General features: G+C 51.3%; 1 protein-coding gene across 5 annotated transcripts in view; it reads right to left on the bottom strand.

Annotated features, from left to right (window-relative positions):
* The window catches only part of LOC115087676 (gametocyte-specific factor 1-like), a 160,248-nt gene that overhangs the window by 124,737 nt on the left and 19,721 nt on the right, over window positions 1-15,790 (bottom strand). The gene's annotated exons all lie outside the window — the stretch shown is intronic.

Genomic DNA, 15,790 nt, shown 5'->3' with positions numbered 1-15,790 from the left:
CTATCCCAGGCTACGCTTCAAAATCGCCAAGACCTTAAAGAAGCCACGGCCTTTCTTAGGAAGGCAGGAATTAAATATAGATGGCTTCACCCTTTTGGACTCCAGTACACCTGGGACGGCGCCACCGCCCGCATTCTGTCTGCTGAGGAAGCCATTGACCAGCTAAAAGGGCGTGGATTTGTCCCTCAGGTTCCAGCTCTGCCTAATAAAGCTCGCCTCACATTCAGCGACTCTCGCCCAAAGTGGCAACGAGTGGGGGCGAGAAACAGCCGCCTGAAAAGGCAGTCAGACACGCGGAAGCCCGCAGAGGCCACTTGAACACTGATAAGTAGAAAAAAGCTACCAGTCTCATCAATTTTCTGCTAGTTACCTCAGCCTCCTGCTGAGGTTTCAGTAATATTACCATCATCAGGCGGTACTACAGTCTCATGTTTTTCTAAAATGTTGTTTTTTCTGTTCTCAGTTGTTAGTCTCTTATCTGGGCTAAGGGGCACTCATGGGATGATGTTTTATTCAGTTTCCTCCAAGCTATTTAGCTATTTCGATCTGCTAGGTACTAGTTGCAGATCATGGGGTGAGGAAGGGGGGAGGGTGGGATGTTTCTGCTGCACAATAGGGTCTGCACGTATGGTTGCACGCGATCTCTTGTGGGGAAGTTGTGGTACAATAACACACACTCTTGTCATTGGGGAATGATGTCTTTAATGTTTCATTTCTCAGTTTGTCTCAACTTTGGAATACTTCTGAGCGATTTGGGCCTCTCCCAGGAGAGGGCATTCTGGATAGCTTTGGGCTTACTTAGGCATTCCTATGGCTTCCTTTCGTTTAGTTTCCCTCAATGTTAAGGGACTTAACTCCCCCTTTAAAAGGCACTCTTTCTTTAAGGAAATGGGAGTATTACAAGCAGACATTATTTTTGTCCAGGAGTCTCACTTGAAGGGCAAGCACGAATCGCTCATGAAATCACATAATTATCCAACTCAGTATTTTACTCCAAGTCCTAAAACGGCAAAATTTACAGGAGTTTGTATTTTGTTCTCTAAACAGTTAGTCTTTGATTGTCGATCCTGTATCAGAGACCCTGGAGGGAGATACCTTCTTTTGACACTTTTGATAGAAGGAATAGAGTATACTTTAGTGAACATATATGCACCCAACCAGGAGCAGGGAGTGTTCTATGATACCCTTAACCAAGTTCTTTTACAGCACAGCTCTGGACACTTGATAGTGGGTGGGGATTTTAACTTGGCACGGGTACCGGCTTTAGATACTTCAAAGGGCATGGTTGCTGTGGCCCCCATCCACCGGCAGAAGCTGCGAATGCTCATGGAGGATTGGCAGTTGACGGATGTAGAGAGGATGCACTTCCCCAAGTCCAGATCCTATACATACTTCTCGCCCCCCCATCAATCACACTCTCGTATTGACTATATACTGGTCGACAAAGTCATGCTCTCCCAATGTAAGAAACCTGATATCCAACCTGTAGCTTGGACGGATCACGCGGCAGTCATTGTTGAACTCTCTTTCCCGCAATATGATCGTGGGAGCCGTTTTTGGAGGCTCAATGACTCCTTGCTGTCTGACTCTAGCTATACTACTTTTTTAACAGACCAAATCCGCACCTACCTGCTTGATAATGATACTGGGGAGGTTTCTCCTCCTATAGTTTGGGAGTCTTTAAAGGCTTACCTGAGAGGCCTTTTAATCTCTAGGGCAACCTATATAAAAAAACGGGATAATTTGTTAGCCTCGAATTTGAGAAATGATATCTCTCACCTCACGGCAACGCACCAACGTACTGGATCCCAAAAAACTTGGGCCCTTCTCTCTAACAAACGTGAAGAACTCCAAAGGTTAGAAGCGTCTAAAATGGTATACCTCCTACACATAGCTAAACAATCCTATTTCGAAGGAGGAAATAAAGCTGGTCGTCACCTAGCCCGTCGACTAAAACAAATTTCTAGTCAGAACCATATTGCCAAAATTAAAGACGCGGGGGCTGTCCTAACCACCAATACAGACATCCGCTCTAGATTCTTAGCGTTTTATAACACTTTATACTCAGCCAATGACTCTATATCCCCTGAGTCGATTTCCAACTATCTGGCAGGAGTCCATTTGTCCAGTTTAACTCCCGAGGCGCAAATCGCCTTAGATTCAGAAATATCGACTGTTGAAATTCTCTATGCTATAAAAACATTGAAAATTGGGAAATCCCCCGGACCTGATGGCTTAACAGCCAAATTTTATAAAACCTTCACCCCATATATTGTTGCTTATCTGCAAAAAGTATTTAATCACTTACGGACGGGGGGTTCTTTAGCTCCTAACTCCAATTTGGCCGGGATTACCATATTGCAAAAACCAGGTAGAGACCCCACAGTCTGCGGGTCATATAGACCCATATCTCTACTGAATCTGGATCTTAAACTTCTCGCAAAGATCCTAGCGGATAGAATGAATAATTATATTACCGATCTCATTCACCAGGACCAAGCGGGCTTTATGCCGGGTAGATTAGCAGGGGACAATATCCAGAAGCTAATCGACATCATGTGGTGGACACATGCCCAAAAAGTCGAGTCGCTTTTTCTATCTATAGACGCGGAAAAGGCGTTCGACCTGGTCCACTGGCCCTTCTTATTTAGTGTTTTACGCAAAATGGGCTTTGGACCTTTCTTTTGTACCTGGATTACAAGTCTCTATACTAATCCCCAAGCGTGCCTTAAAATTAACGGGGGGTACTCGAATCGCTTTCAAGTGGGCCGGGGTACCAGGCAGGGGTGCCCACTGTCCCCTCTCCTTTTTGCTCTTTTTTTGGAGCCACTAGCGGCTACTATCCGAGGGAATCAACAGGTATCAGGTTTTTCGTTTGCACAGCAACAGTTCAAGATCACACTATTTGCCGATGATATTATGTTCTCTCTCACTAACCCCCATACATCTTTACTGGCCATTGAGGCTGAGATACACAAATATGCAGGGGTATCCGGTTTTAAGGTAAACTGGGAAAAGTCTGAAATCCTGAATTTGACTTGCAGCCCTGAAACTGTTGCCCATCTGAAGTTGTCTCATCCTTTCCGCTGGGCAAACAAACATCTTAAATATTTAGGGATACAAATTCCATCTCACCCACAAGATCTCTTTCGCTTCAATTACCCCCCGCTCATAAAGAAAATCTTTCGTGATCTGGATATTTGGGGTGGCCTCCCTTTCTCATGGTTGGGTCGTATAGCAACTGTCAAAATGAATGTTCTACCTCGGCTGTTATATCTGTTCCAGTCTCTCCCTGTACAAATTCCTAATGCTCTGCTTAAATCATGGCAACGAAAAGTGTTTAGTTTTATTTGGAAAAAACGACCTCCTCGTGTTAGTAGGCAGGTATTGTACCAGGCGAAGTTGAATGGAGGACTGGGGGTTCCTAATATCATTTGGTACTATGTGTCAGCACAACTTCGCCCCCTCATAGCCTGGCATCAGAAAGTCAATCCGAAACATTGGGCAGTCATTGAACAATCACTACTTCCGCTCATGCCGCTGTCAGCTACGGCTTGGCAACCCAGGAAAACATGGAGGAGCACCTCCGCCTCCTTACTTCCTACCACCCGGCACACTATTGCTATCTGGGACAAGTGGAAGGAGAAATTGGTCGGAAGGAAACCTTGCTATCATCTTTCACACCTCTTCCACACCATCGACTTCCCGCCCTGTACTGGACACAATTCTTTCGCCCAATGGCGCAACGGTGGTGTAACGCTTTTCGAACATATCTGGGGTGGAGATGCCATACTCCCATTTACCCACTTGAGTCAAAAATATAATCTACCGCAGACTGAATTTCTGTCCTACTTACAAATACGCCACTTTTGCTCATCACATCATTTGAAATCTGGTCTGGGCAAGGGAAAGTCACTTTTTGAAGGCTACTGCTCCACTATAAACACCCCTCGAGGACTCATAGCCAAAGTCTATCAATTACTGAATGCGAAATTGGATGTCTCCCCAGCTCATATCAAGGCCTGGAATACTGACTTACAGACTGAACTTACCGAGGACGATTGGTCACATATATATCTTCATATCAGCAAAGCCTCAATCTCTGCCTCCCTTCTGGAAAATGGCTATAAACAGCTATATCGGTGGTATCTGACGCCGGAACGTCTCGCTAGGATTTTCCCCACCCAGACTGGAATGTGCTGGAGAGGATGCTCCTCTATCGGTACCTATCAACATATGTGGTGGTCGGGTCCTTGTGTACGGCCTCTTTGGCAACAGACTGAGTCTGTGCTTTCTGCTATTCTAAACCAGCCTGTCTACCTTACCATTGAGGCTGCTCTACTCAACAACCTTCACTCTGCTAACCTGGACTCCACGCATCCATTCATAGCCCAGATGTGCATAGCCGTCCGTATGGTGATCGCTAAGGACTGGAAAGCATCTGTTTGCCCTTCTATGAAAGCAGTATTAGCTAAATTGGATTCCGTTTGTACAATGTGCCGAATGACTGCGGAGAAACATCATTCAATCTCCAAATTTCACTTGATATGGAAGCCCTACTTGTCCTGGTCAGCGAGTCCAGCTACTGGCTTGCTTTAATGGCTCCAGATGCTCCTGGCTCGGAAGCAGATTGGAGGTCGGCTCCCGGAACCAGACTCCATCGCTTATTAACTTGCCTCATTCAAGTTCTCCGCTACATGACGCTCCAATTCTCAGACTGTGCTCCTGTTGCTTCCTTACAATACTGAGACAGTGTGTGTCCACAAGTTCGACCCATTGACCGCTTCTTGGTCCATTCCTTCCTTACAAGCGTTTTTAGCTATTCCAATTACTCTTTTTTGACTATATTGTAGGATTTACCATTTTTTCTCTTAGCAGCATACCCTGTTGGGATGAGGGGGGGTGGGAATGGGGAGTAGGGTTTATGTCAAATGGTGGTATGGTACTCAATGTTCTTTGATTGTTGTAATGCGGTGTTGTTCTATACTATCCACCAATAAAAATGTTTATGCAAAAAAAAAGAATGAGCCTTCAAGCCATCCGGGACTGGACAAACAGACCATATATAAGTTGACGCTATGGACTCCTTTAACCAAAGAGCAATAGTTGCTTTAGACGCAGACTGTCCCTTCTTTGCCCCATGCCACAGAACGAAAAAGTGATCCAAACGGAACCCATTGATAGCCTCAAGATAGAGCAACAAATTAAGACTGACATCTAGCTGTCTAAGTTGATTTGCACGAGGATCTGTGAACTCCGCAGCAAGAAAAGCCGGAAGCTCCACCGATTGATTCACGTGACAGGCAGAAACCACTTTCGGCAAAAAAAGATGGGACAGTATGCAGCAATTCATCTGAATCCAAAATGCGGAGAAAAGGCTCCCTGCAGCTCTGAGACCCTCCTGGCTGAACAAATGGCCACCAAAAACACCACCTTCAATGTGAGATCCTTTAAGGTAGCCTTCCTGAGCGGCTCAAAGAGGGCCTCGCACAAACCCCGGAGAACCAGGTTCAGACTCCAAGAGGGACATAGCCTGCAAGTCAGGGGGCGCACATGCTTCAAGCTCCGGAGAAAATGCACCACATCTGGATGAGTCGCTAGAGAAGCACCCCAAGTGTGGCTCCGCAAGCATCCTAGGGCAGAGATCTGAGCCTTCAGCGAATTATAAAAGACAATCCTTTGTCTAAGCCATTTTGCAGAAAGGAGAGAACCAGAGACACTGAAGCCCTATGAGGATCCACCAGGCTGGCACCAGGCCTCGAATACCTTCCATACACGAACATATGCCAGAGACGAGGAGGTTTTCCAGGCCCGCATAACCTTTCTTCCTCAATTGCTGCCTCTTAAAAGCCAGGCTGCAAGACAAAGGCGATCTGCCTGCTCAAAAAATATAGGTCCCTGGCGAAGGAGATTTGGAATATGACTGAGTCGGAGAGGGCCCTCCAGGGCCAAATTCACAAGGTCTGCGAACCAAGGCCTCCTTGGCCACTCCAGTGCCATGAGAATCACCCATCCTGGATGAAGTTCTATCCTCCAAAGAATCTTTCCCACCAGTGGCCATGGGGGAAACACATAAAGGAAGACAGTGTGGCCAAGGAACTACTAGGGCATCGATGCCCTCCACGCCAAAATCTCTTCTGCGACTGAAAAACGCGTCACCTTGGTATTTGTGTGAGTTACCATCAAATCCACATGAGGTTCGTCCCACCTGCAATACATCAGGCACATGGCGGCATCTGACAGTTCCCACTCTCCTGGGTCTAGCTGTTGACGACTGAGGAAGTCCGCCTGCACATTGGTCGATCCTGCAATGTGAGACGCCGCCAACATTGCTATATGCTGCTCCGCCCAGGACATCAGCTTCTCCGCTTCGAATGCTATAGGACGACTCCTGGTTCCTCCCTGCTGGTTGATATAGGCTACGGCAGTCGTATTGTCGGACAGGACTGATTGCCCGATTGCGCAGGAGGGGTAGGAAGATCTGCAAAGCCAGCCGGATGACTTGTCTCGAGACAATTGATTGACCAGGATGCTTCCACCGGAGACTACTGGCCCTGAACAGACAGTCTAGCATAGTGCTTCCCAGCCGGAGAGCCTAGCATCTGTTGTCACCACCATCCGCTGGGGTATTTCCAGATTCACCCCGTGCTCCACGTTGTCCTGGGTGAGCCTCCACAAGAGACTGGATCTGGCAACGCCTATAAGTGGTAGCAGGAGGTGGAATTGTTCTGACAACGGGTTCCAGCGTGGCAGCATTGCAGCTTGAGGCGGCCTCATATACGCGAAGGCCCACGGGACCATTTCCAAGGTCGAAATCATAGAACCAAGAACCTGCAGGTAATCCCAGATCCTGGGCACAGAGGCTTGCAAGAGGCATCGGACTTAGCTGCACAACTTTAGGATTCTGTCCTCTGAGAGGAACACCTTGCCCACTCTGGTATCGAAGCACGCTCCCAAAAAATTCAGGACATGGGATGGGGTTAGATGGCTCTTGGCGAGTTTGACCACCCAGCCCAGAGACTTCAGGCGGTGGAGAATGACATCTACCGCCATTGAGCATTGGTCGGTTGACTTCGCCCGGATGAGCCAATCGTCCAGATAGGGATGCAGCAGAATCCCTTCCTTCCTCAGGGCAGCCGCCACCACCACGACTTTGGTGAAGGTTCATGGAGCTGTGGCAAGGCCAAACAATAGAGCGCAAAATCGAAAACCTGAGGTACCTCTGATGCTCCTTGTGAATCCCGATGTGGAGATAGGCAACTTGATGATTCTGTCCCCGGAAAGGAAAACCTTACTCACGAGTGTTGAAGTGGGCTCCCAAAAACTCCAGGACCTGGGAGGGGACAAGACTCTTGGTGAGGTTGACCACCCAACCGAAGGAGCGCAGACAGCGTAGGACCCTGTCGACTGCTTGCGAGCATAGGGCCACCGATTTCGCTCAAAACGAGCCAGTCATCCAGATAGGGATGCACCAGCACTCCCTCCTTCCTCAAGGACGCTGCTACCACCATTATTTTGGTAAACGTCCGTGGAACTGTCGCGAGGCCAAAAGGCAGGGCACAAAACTGAAAATATTGCCAGCGATCATGAATCTGAGGAACGTCTGGTGGTCCCATCGAATGCCTATGTGTAGATAGGCTTCTGTCAGATCCAGGGATGCCAGGTACTCACCCTTCCTTACCGCTGCAATGACTGATCGAAGCGTTTCCATGCGGAATCGAGGCACCTTGAGGGCTATATTGAACTTCTTCAAATCCAGGATGGGCCAAAAAGTTCTCTCTTTCTTAGGGATGATGAAATAAATGGAATAACGTCCTCTTCCCTGCTCCACCGGAGGAACCGGTACAATAGCCCCCTAGACCCTGGAGGCATCCCAGGGTGTGGCGATTGGCCAACTCCTTTGCTGGGGAACCGCAAGGGGACACTAGAAAAAGGCTTTGGATCAGGCAAGCAAATTCTAACGCGTAGCCATGGTTTTATCACACTGAGAACCCACCAGTCCGACGTGATATGGACCCACACCTTCCCCCTATCACGGGATCCTCGGAGTGGGCCAACCACAACTCACTGAGAGGACATGGCCCCCACAGCGCCCTGTCCAACACCGTCCTGGGGAGTGTGACGGCCACGGTAAGCCGGGGATCACGACAAACCTCGCAGAGGCTTGCCTATTGCCCACATTCTGAGTCCTGCTCTGAGGAAAATGCCCGTCTCCCCGAAACTGGGAGCGGGTGGAGGAGAAGGATTTCTGACCTTTCGGCCTGTCCTCCGGTGGCTTATGGACATTATTCTCGCCCAAATTCTTGATCAGCTGCTCCAGGTCTTCTCCAAATAGGAGCCTGCCCCTAAAAGGGAAGAGCCCCCAATTGAGCCTTAGAAGATACATCCACAGGAGTCTCCGGGCTGACACTGCAGAGACCATAGTTCAAGAGAAAGTGCGGAGGTGGTCATAAAGGGCGTCCGACCATACGCGAACGCAGCCTCCAAACGTTCTGCTTGCTTTGCTTCCGCAAGATCTTTGGCACTCTGCAACTGTTGTACCTAGCGCAGGCTCGCCCTGAGCATGTAGCTGCTGCAGACCGCAGCACGAATGCCCAGGGCAGACACCTCAAAAATCCTCTTGAGGTAACCTAATTTGGGATCCTGCAAATCCTTCAAAGCCGCTGCTCCCGCTACCAGAATAGTCGTCCTCTTATAAATGTGGAGACTGATGCGTCCACTTTAGGACTCCTTAGCAGCTCCAACACATCCTCAGGCAAGGGATATAACTTGTCCATAGCCTGGCTAACCTTGAGGCCTGTTTCCGGGGAATTCCACTCCCAGAGTATCATCTGCCTTAACATGTCATGCAGAGGAAAAGTTCGAGCAGGACTGCGAAAACCCGCAAAGACAGGATCCACTGTGACCGGGCTTGGATCAGCAGGAGAGTCCACGACGCCCAGTTCGGCCAAGACGTGGGGAATCAAGGGCGTCAGCTCATCCTTCTGAAATAAGCGGACTACTTCGGGTCGTCACCCTCCACCAGAGGGATCTGGTCTGACACGGTGCTAATGTCCGCATCATCCAAGGGAGGGATGGGGGCCACCGGCCCCTCTCCCTAGTCCGAATTATCAGAAGCGGGCTCCTGGGGAGCGTCCTGCGACCCCTACACAACGAATCCGCATCACCACTGGCATCTCCTCCCTTCTAGGGATCTTGCACGGTGGGCAGATAGACCCCTGTAGAGAAGATCTCCTTTTGTCTCCACCACTAGCCAGGAAAGCCTGATGCATTAATAAAATAAACTGGGGGGGGCGGGGGGGAAAATCGGAGGTCCTGCAGAAGTACCCTCTAAAGGGTCAGGATCTGAATCAGGGGAGCCGCAGCAGCATCCCGGGCTGCCCCGGAGCTGGAATCAACCGGGGAGAGGGTGATCCCCTCCCCCCCAACGCTCTGTTCTCCGCAGTGCGAGACGTGCCCAAAATGGCTGCCGTTCCCACGCTGAGCGGGAATGTGTCACTCGGAGCCTCCAAGGCAAGCAAGCAGCCTCCCAGCGCTGCTGCGAATCTGCCGTCACAGTCCCGCCGAAGCTCCGGCAACAACCCCCCCCCCCCCCCCGAGGAGACTCGGCTAGAGAGTCAATCGCCACAGCAGTAACAACAGCCTGTTCGCGGCATGACTGAGGGGAAGAAAAAAAACACAGCAAGGCAGCTGCAGGCCGGACCGGGAGAGAAATCAGTAAAACTAAAAATAACCCCAGGCTCCCTGCTTCAGAAGGAAAGCAGAAGAAAAACTCCCCGCACCGCGCTCCTGTCAACTTTTTTTTTTTTTTACAACAACAATCCAATAAAAAATACAAATACTTCCTTGAAGAGTTTGGTAAAGGCAGCGGTAGAGGCGAGAAAAAAGGGGGGAGGGAGCTGGACCACCAGCTATCACCCCGCCAGCCGACTCAGGGACAAAAATTGGGGTTCACAACCCCTGCGCATCCAAAACACCTACAACCAGGGGGAATGGTCCCACCAGGACCTCACAAACCCCCTGGGAGTCTCCAAGATAAGATGAAATCCCTTTTTTTTTTTGCTTGGATCAGAATCGCTGAGAAGCAGCAGGTGGCTCACAAGGTTAAGAAAGAGCGCTCTCAAAGTTTCTCTCTGTCTCCATCTGCTGGAAGGGAGGGCAAACCCCAGTCTGGACTGATCCAGGTACATACAGGGAAAAATGGAATATTGCTCCATACTTTGAGATGTAGGCACCGGAACCACAGCCCTCAGTCTGAGAAGCCTTTGAAGCGTGAACTCTACTGCCTATTTCTTCCAGACTAAACCCAGAAGGAACTGGAGCTGGTCCCACAGAATTGCTCTTGCCAGCAGAGAAACCTGTCAAGGGAGAACCAAGATCTGGCGTCCCCCAAAGTCAAGGCCGCGACCAACCCATCATCAGAATGGGACGAGCCAGGCTTAGCAAAATCCAAGAAAGACAACTCTCCCTGAGCATATGAGCAGTGCTGACACAGGTTAGAAGTTAGGTCAGGCTGAGAAGCCCGAATATGATAGGCAACACAAACAGGATGACACTTAGGCTTCTTGCTTACACGCGCCATCACTGAAGTAAACATGCAATGGAACAGCTTGCGCTCAAAAGGAAAATTAGTTCTTACCTGTTAATTTTCATTCCTGTAGTACCACGGATCAGTCCAGACAGTGGGTTGAGCCTCCTTTCCAGCAGGTGGTGACAGACTAAAACTTGAAGGATGCCCTATATCAGGACAGAGCCTATCCTCTACCCCTTCAGTATAACGTATGTCAAAGCATAAAACAATAAACCCAAGAATAGATCAAGCAAGTAACTGTAAAGCTCAACTGAGCAAATATAGAATATTGTAGAAAACATGGTATACCTATAGGCTCTTGCATCAACCAAGGCTTCTGGTGTAATTGCTCAGTAATCTTGCACAAAGAAATATATGGAAATCTGCAGACCTGCAAGAAAACAAGCTTCGAGAGGACAGAAGACAGACAGGGAAGGGCGTCTGGACTGATCCGTGGTACTACAGAAACGAAAATTAACAGGTAAGAACTAATTTTCCTTTCCTGTACGTACCCGGATCAGTCCAGACAGTGGGACGTACCAAAGCTTCCCTAAACTGGGTGGGACCGAGACAGTCCCGCTCGAAGCACTTGCCGCCCAAAGGAACCGAACACCGGAGCGTGTACATCCAGACGGTAGTGCCGAGCAAAAGTGTGCAGAGACGTCCAAGTGGCGGCCCTGCAAATCTCCTGCGGGGAGACAGATTGACTCTCCGCCCACGAAGTAGCCTGAGAACGCAGAGAATGGGCCTTCAGACCCTCAGGAAGCGGACAACCTTGACAAAGATACGCCGAGGAAATGGCTTCCTTCAACCACCGCGCAATCGTGGTCTTGGAAGCCTGTTTACCGCAGTTGGGACCACTCCAAAGGACGAAGAGATGGTCCGATACCCGGAAGTCATTGGGGACCTGGAGATAGCGAAGCAAGACGTTTTACATCTAGCCGACCAAGGTCGCCATCCGCCGTACCCGCAATCTCCTCCGGAGAGAACGCTGTGAGTTCGACCGACTGGTTGACATGAAAAGCAGAGACAACCTTAGGCAAGAAGGAAGGAACCGTCCTGAGAGAAACCCCAGAATCCGAGAAACGCAAGAAGGGCTCCCGACAGGACAGCGCCTGAAGCTCGGAAATACGGCGAGCAGAGGAAATAGAGACCAGAAAGACAGTCTTTAGAGTAAGATCCTTGAGCGTAGCGTGGCGAAGAGGCTCGAAGGGAGCCGCACAGAGAGCACGAAGGACTAGGTTGAGACTCCACAACGGACACGTGGACCGAGAGGGGGGGCGGAGGTGTCTAACGCCCCTCAGGAAACTAATCACGTCAGGGTGAGCTGCTAAGGCATGACCGTCCACCAGACCCAGGAGAGAGCCGAGCGCAGAGACTTGAACACGTAGAGAACTGAAGGAGAGGCCCTTAGAGAGACCCTTCTGAAGAAAAGAAAGAATCAAAGGAATCGAGGCGTAGCGCGCAGGGACACCCGCCTCCATACACGCGGACTCAAAAACTTTCCAGATGCGCACATAGGCCAGAGAAGTCGACTGCTTCCGGGCTCGCAGCAGGGTGGAGATGACCTCCTCCCTATAACCTTTGCGCATCAGGCGACGCCATTCAAAAGCCAGGCTGCAAGACAGAAGCGATCGGCCTGGTCGAAAAATACAGGCCCCTGCCGGAGGAGACGAGGGAGATGACCAAGGCACAGGGGCCCGTCCACCGCTAGATTGATGAGATCCGCGAACCACAGCCTTCACGGCCACTCGGAAGCGACGAGAATCACCGGTCCCCGGTGGAGCTCGATTCTCCTGAGAACTTTCCCCACCAGTGGCCATGGGGGAAACACGTACAGAAGGACGTCCGCTGGCCAAGGTAGAGCCAGAGCATCCACGCCCTCTGTGCCGTGCTCCCTCCAGCGGCTGAAGAACAGATTGGCCTTGGCATTGCGCAGAGTCGCCATGAGGTTGAGGTGAGGAGGACCCCCACCTGTCCACTATCAGAGCCATGGCCGCATCCGAGAGCTCCCACTCTCCCGGATCGAGCGTCTGCCGGCTGAGGAAGTCGGCTTGAACATTGTCTTTTCCGGCGATGTGAGAAGCCACAAGGCATTGTAGGTGACGCTCCGCCCAAGCAAGGAGACGGCTGGCTTCTAAGGCTACCAGGGGACTGCGAGTGCCCCCTTGGCGATTGATGTAGGCCCACTGTGGTGGAGTTGTCCGACAGGACTCGTACCGCCTTGCCGCGGATCAGGGGAAGGAACTCCTGAAGCGCCAGGCGGACCGCCAAAGTTTCCAGTCGATTGATGTGCCAGCGCGACTGTCTGCGACCATGTTCCCTGGGTGGACTAAGAAAGGCAGACAGCACCCCAGCCCAACAGGCTGGCGTCTGTGGTCACTATCGTCCACTGTGGAGCTTGAAGAGGCATCCCTTGCAGAAGATGAGGAAGAGACAGCCACCACTGTAATTAGTCGGCAGTAGAATCCAAGAACGGAAGGACCACGTGGAACTGCTCCGACACTGGCTGCCAACGGGACAGCAAAGCTTTCTGTAACGGACGCATATGAGCAAAAGCCCAGGGGACAAGGTCGATGGTAGAAGCCATGGATCCCAGGACTTGGAGATAATCCCAGGCTGTCGGGAAGGGTAGGGCAAGGCAATCAAAGTCTGGACCTGATCGATCAGCTTGAGGGCTCGTGCCAGAGGTAAGAAAACCTTGCCTACTCGGGTGTCGAAGTGGGCTCCCAGAAATTCCAATTACTGGGAGGGCTGAAGCTTGCTCTTGGAAAGTTCACTATCCACTCGAGAGAGGCAAGGAGCTCCAAGACGCGATCCACCGCCCGCAAGAGGTCTCCGACTTGGCCCTGATGAGCCAATCGTCCAGATAGGGATGGACGAGAATCCCCTCCCGGCGCAAGGCCGCCGCTACTACTACCATGACCTTCATGAAGGTGCGAGGAGCGGTCGCAAGGCCGAAGGGGAGAGCTCGAAACTGGAAGTCCTGGTTGAGAATGTGGAATCTGAGATACTTCCGATAGTCCCAGTGAATGGGACTATGAAAATAAGCTTCTGCGAGATCGAGGGAAGCAAGGAACTCTCCGGGGCGGACCGCCGCAATGACCGCCCACAGGGTTTCCATGCAGAAGTGGGGGATCTTGAGAGCCCGATTGACCCTCTTGAAGTCCAATATTGGGCGGAATGACCCGTCTTTTTTGGGCACGGTGAAGTAAATAGAATACTGGCCGGCGCCAATTTCCCTTTCCGGGACTGGGACCACCGCTCCCAGATCCAGAAGCTTGGAGAGAGTCTGGACCACTGCGTCCTTCTTGGCCTGGCTGCAAGGCGAGAAAAGAAAGATCTGGAAGTTCCCTGACGAGGTCGAAAGCGTACCCGTCTCTGATAATGTCGAGGACCCACTGATCCGACGTGATCTTGACCCATTCCTCGAAGAACAGGGAGAGGCGTCCGCCGAGGTAAGGAACAGAGGAATGGGTCAGCTGAACTTCATTGCGTGGCAGGTTTAGCGGCGGCACGCACGGGCTGGCCCTCGCGAAAGGACTGCGACCAGGACTGCGCACGAGAAGACCCCCCCCTCGCAGAACCGCCCCCGAGAAGCGAAGCGACTCTGGCCCCTGAAGCGAGAGCGAGAGGCCGCGAAGGATCGGGAAGACTTAGGGCGGTCCTCTGGGAGCTTATGGACCTTGCTGTCAGCCAAGGAGTCCATAAGCTTCTCAAGATCCTCGCCAAAGAGCATCTTACCTTTGAAGGGCAGCGTGCCCAGCCGAGTCTTCGAGGACTGATCAGCCGACCAGTGGCGTAGCCAAATGAGCCTCCGGGCCGCCACTGCCGAAACCATTGCCTTCGCCTGGACACGGTCCAGATCGTAGAGGGCGTCTGATACGTAAGCGGTGACTGCCTCCAGACGTTCGGCTTGTTCTGCTTCACCTGGCGGAAACTCCTGGGCGCAGAGTAACTGTTGGATCCACTGGAGGCCCGCTCGCATCATGAGACTGCTACAGCAAGACGCCCAGACCCCAAGGGCCAGAACGTTGAAGATGCGCTTCAGGTGAGCCTCCAGCTTACAATCTTACAAGCTTACCATGCCCGCGGCCCCGCCCCCCGGATGACGCGCTGCTGCAACATGCCCCCCGACACTCCCCTGAGACGCCCCCCCAGGAAAGCCCCAGGACTTGCGCGCACCGCCAAGCCTATTCAACATAGGCTCGGCGCGCGCAGGGGGAGCTTGGGGGATACGCGCATATTTTACGCGCGTACCCCTTTGAAAATCTGCCCCAAAATGTACAAACAAGACAATTTGCTTGCATAGTTTAGAAATAGCAGATCTGCAACTTCTAGAATGGAAAAAAAATTGTACAAGTGGAAATACGTAGTAATTGTACGTTGTAATACGTACAATTGTTGTAATACGTTGTAATTGTACGTTATTTATTTCCTGCCTTATCTTCCTTCCAGCTTGTTGCAAGCTTCCAAGTTCTCTTCCCCTGTTGATTGTAACTTTGACTTATTCCTACCTATTGTTATCTTCGTTCACTTGAATTGTTACTCCAGTTATACCCCTTGTTAAATGTAAACCGATCCGATATGGTTATTTACTATGAAGGTCAGTATATAAAACTGTTAAATAATAATAATCTTGTGAATCCTTCAAGGTTGTGGAACCTTCCACCGGAATCGTGGTGTGCTTGGCCACTGCAGAAACATAAGAATCCACCAATGGATATCGCAACAGCTCCAAGCCCTCCTCCGGGAGGGGATAGAGCTTATCCATCGCACGCCCCACCCGAAGCGCACCCTCGGGAGCCTCCCATTCCCGCAGGATAAGGAGCTTAAGCATGGGGTGGAAGGGAAAGGCCGAGGCCGGAGCCCGGAACCCTCCCAGAACCGGGTTCATATCCTTAGGGAGCGAGGCCATGAGATTATCCATGGAGGGACTCTCCAGACCCAGCTCCTGCAAAACAAAAAGGGAGGAGGTGCTCTAATTCCTCCTTACGAAAAAGACGGAGGGCTCTAGGGTCATCCCCCTCTGGGGGGGGGCATCCACCGAATCCGAGGAAGCAGCGGGATCCGAGGACACGGGAGACACCGGGGGGGGGGGGGGGGGGACCCCCGGGACCACCCGCACTGGTCCCTGGGGCTCCGCGGCCGGTTCAGTGGTCTACAGTGCTGAGCGAGAGATTTTTGGCGGGGGGGGGGGGGGGGCTTTCGTCCAGCTCA

Source organism: Rhinatrema bivittatum, chromosome 3, assembly GCF_901001135.1.
Source record: "Rhinatrema bivittatum chromosome 3, aRhiBiv1.1, whole genome shotgun sequence".
Taxonomy (NCBI): domain Eukaryota; kingdom Metazoa; phylum Chordata; class Amphibia; order Gymnophiona; family Rhinatrematidae; genus Rhinatrema; species Rhinatrema bivittatum.
The sequence above is the reverse complement of the archived record's forward strand: the minus strand, read 5'-3'. Positions and strand labels throughout refer to the sequence as shown.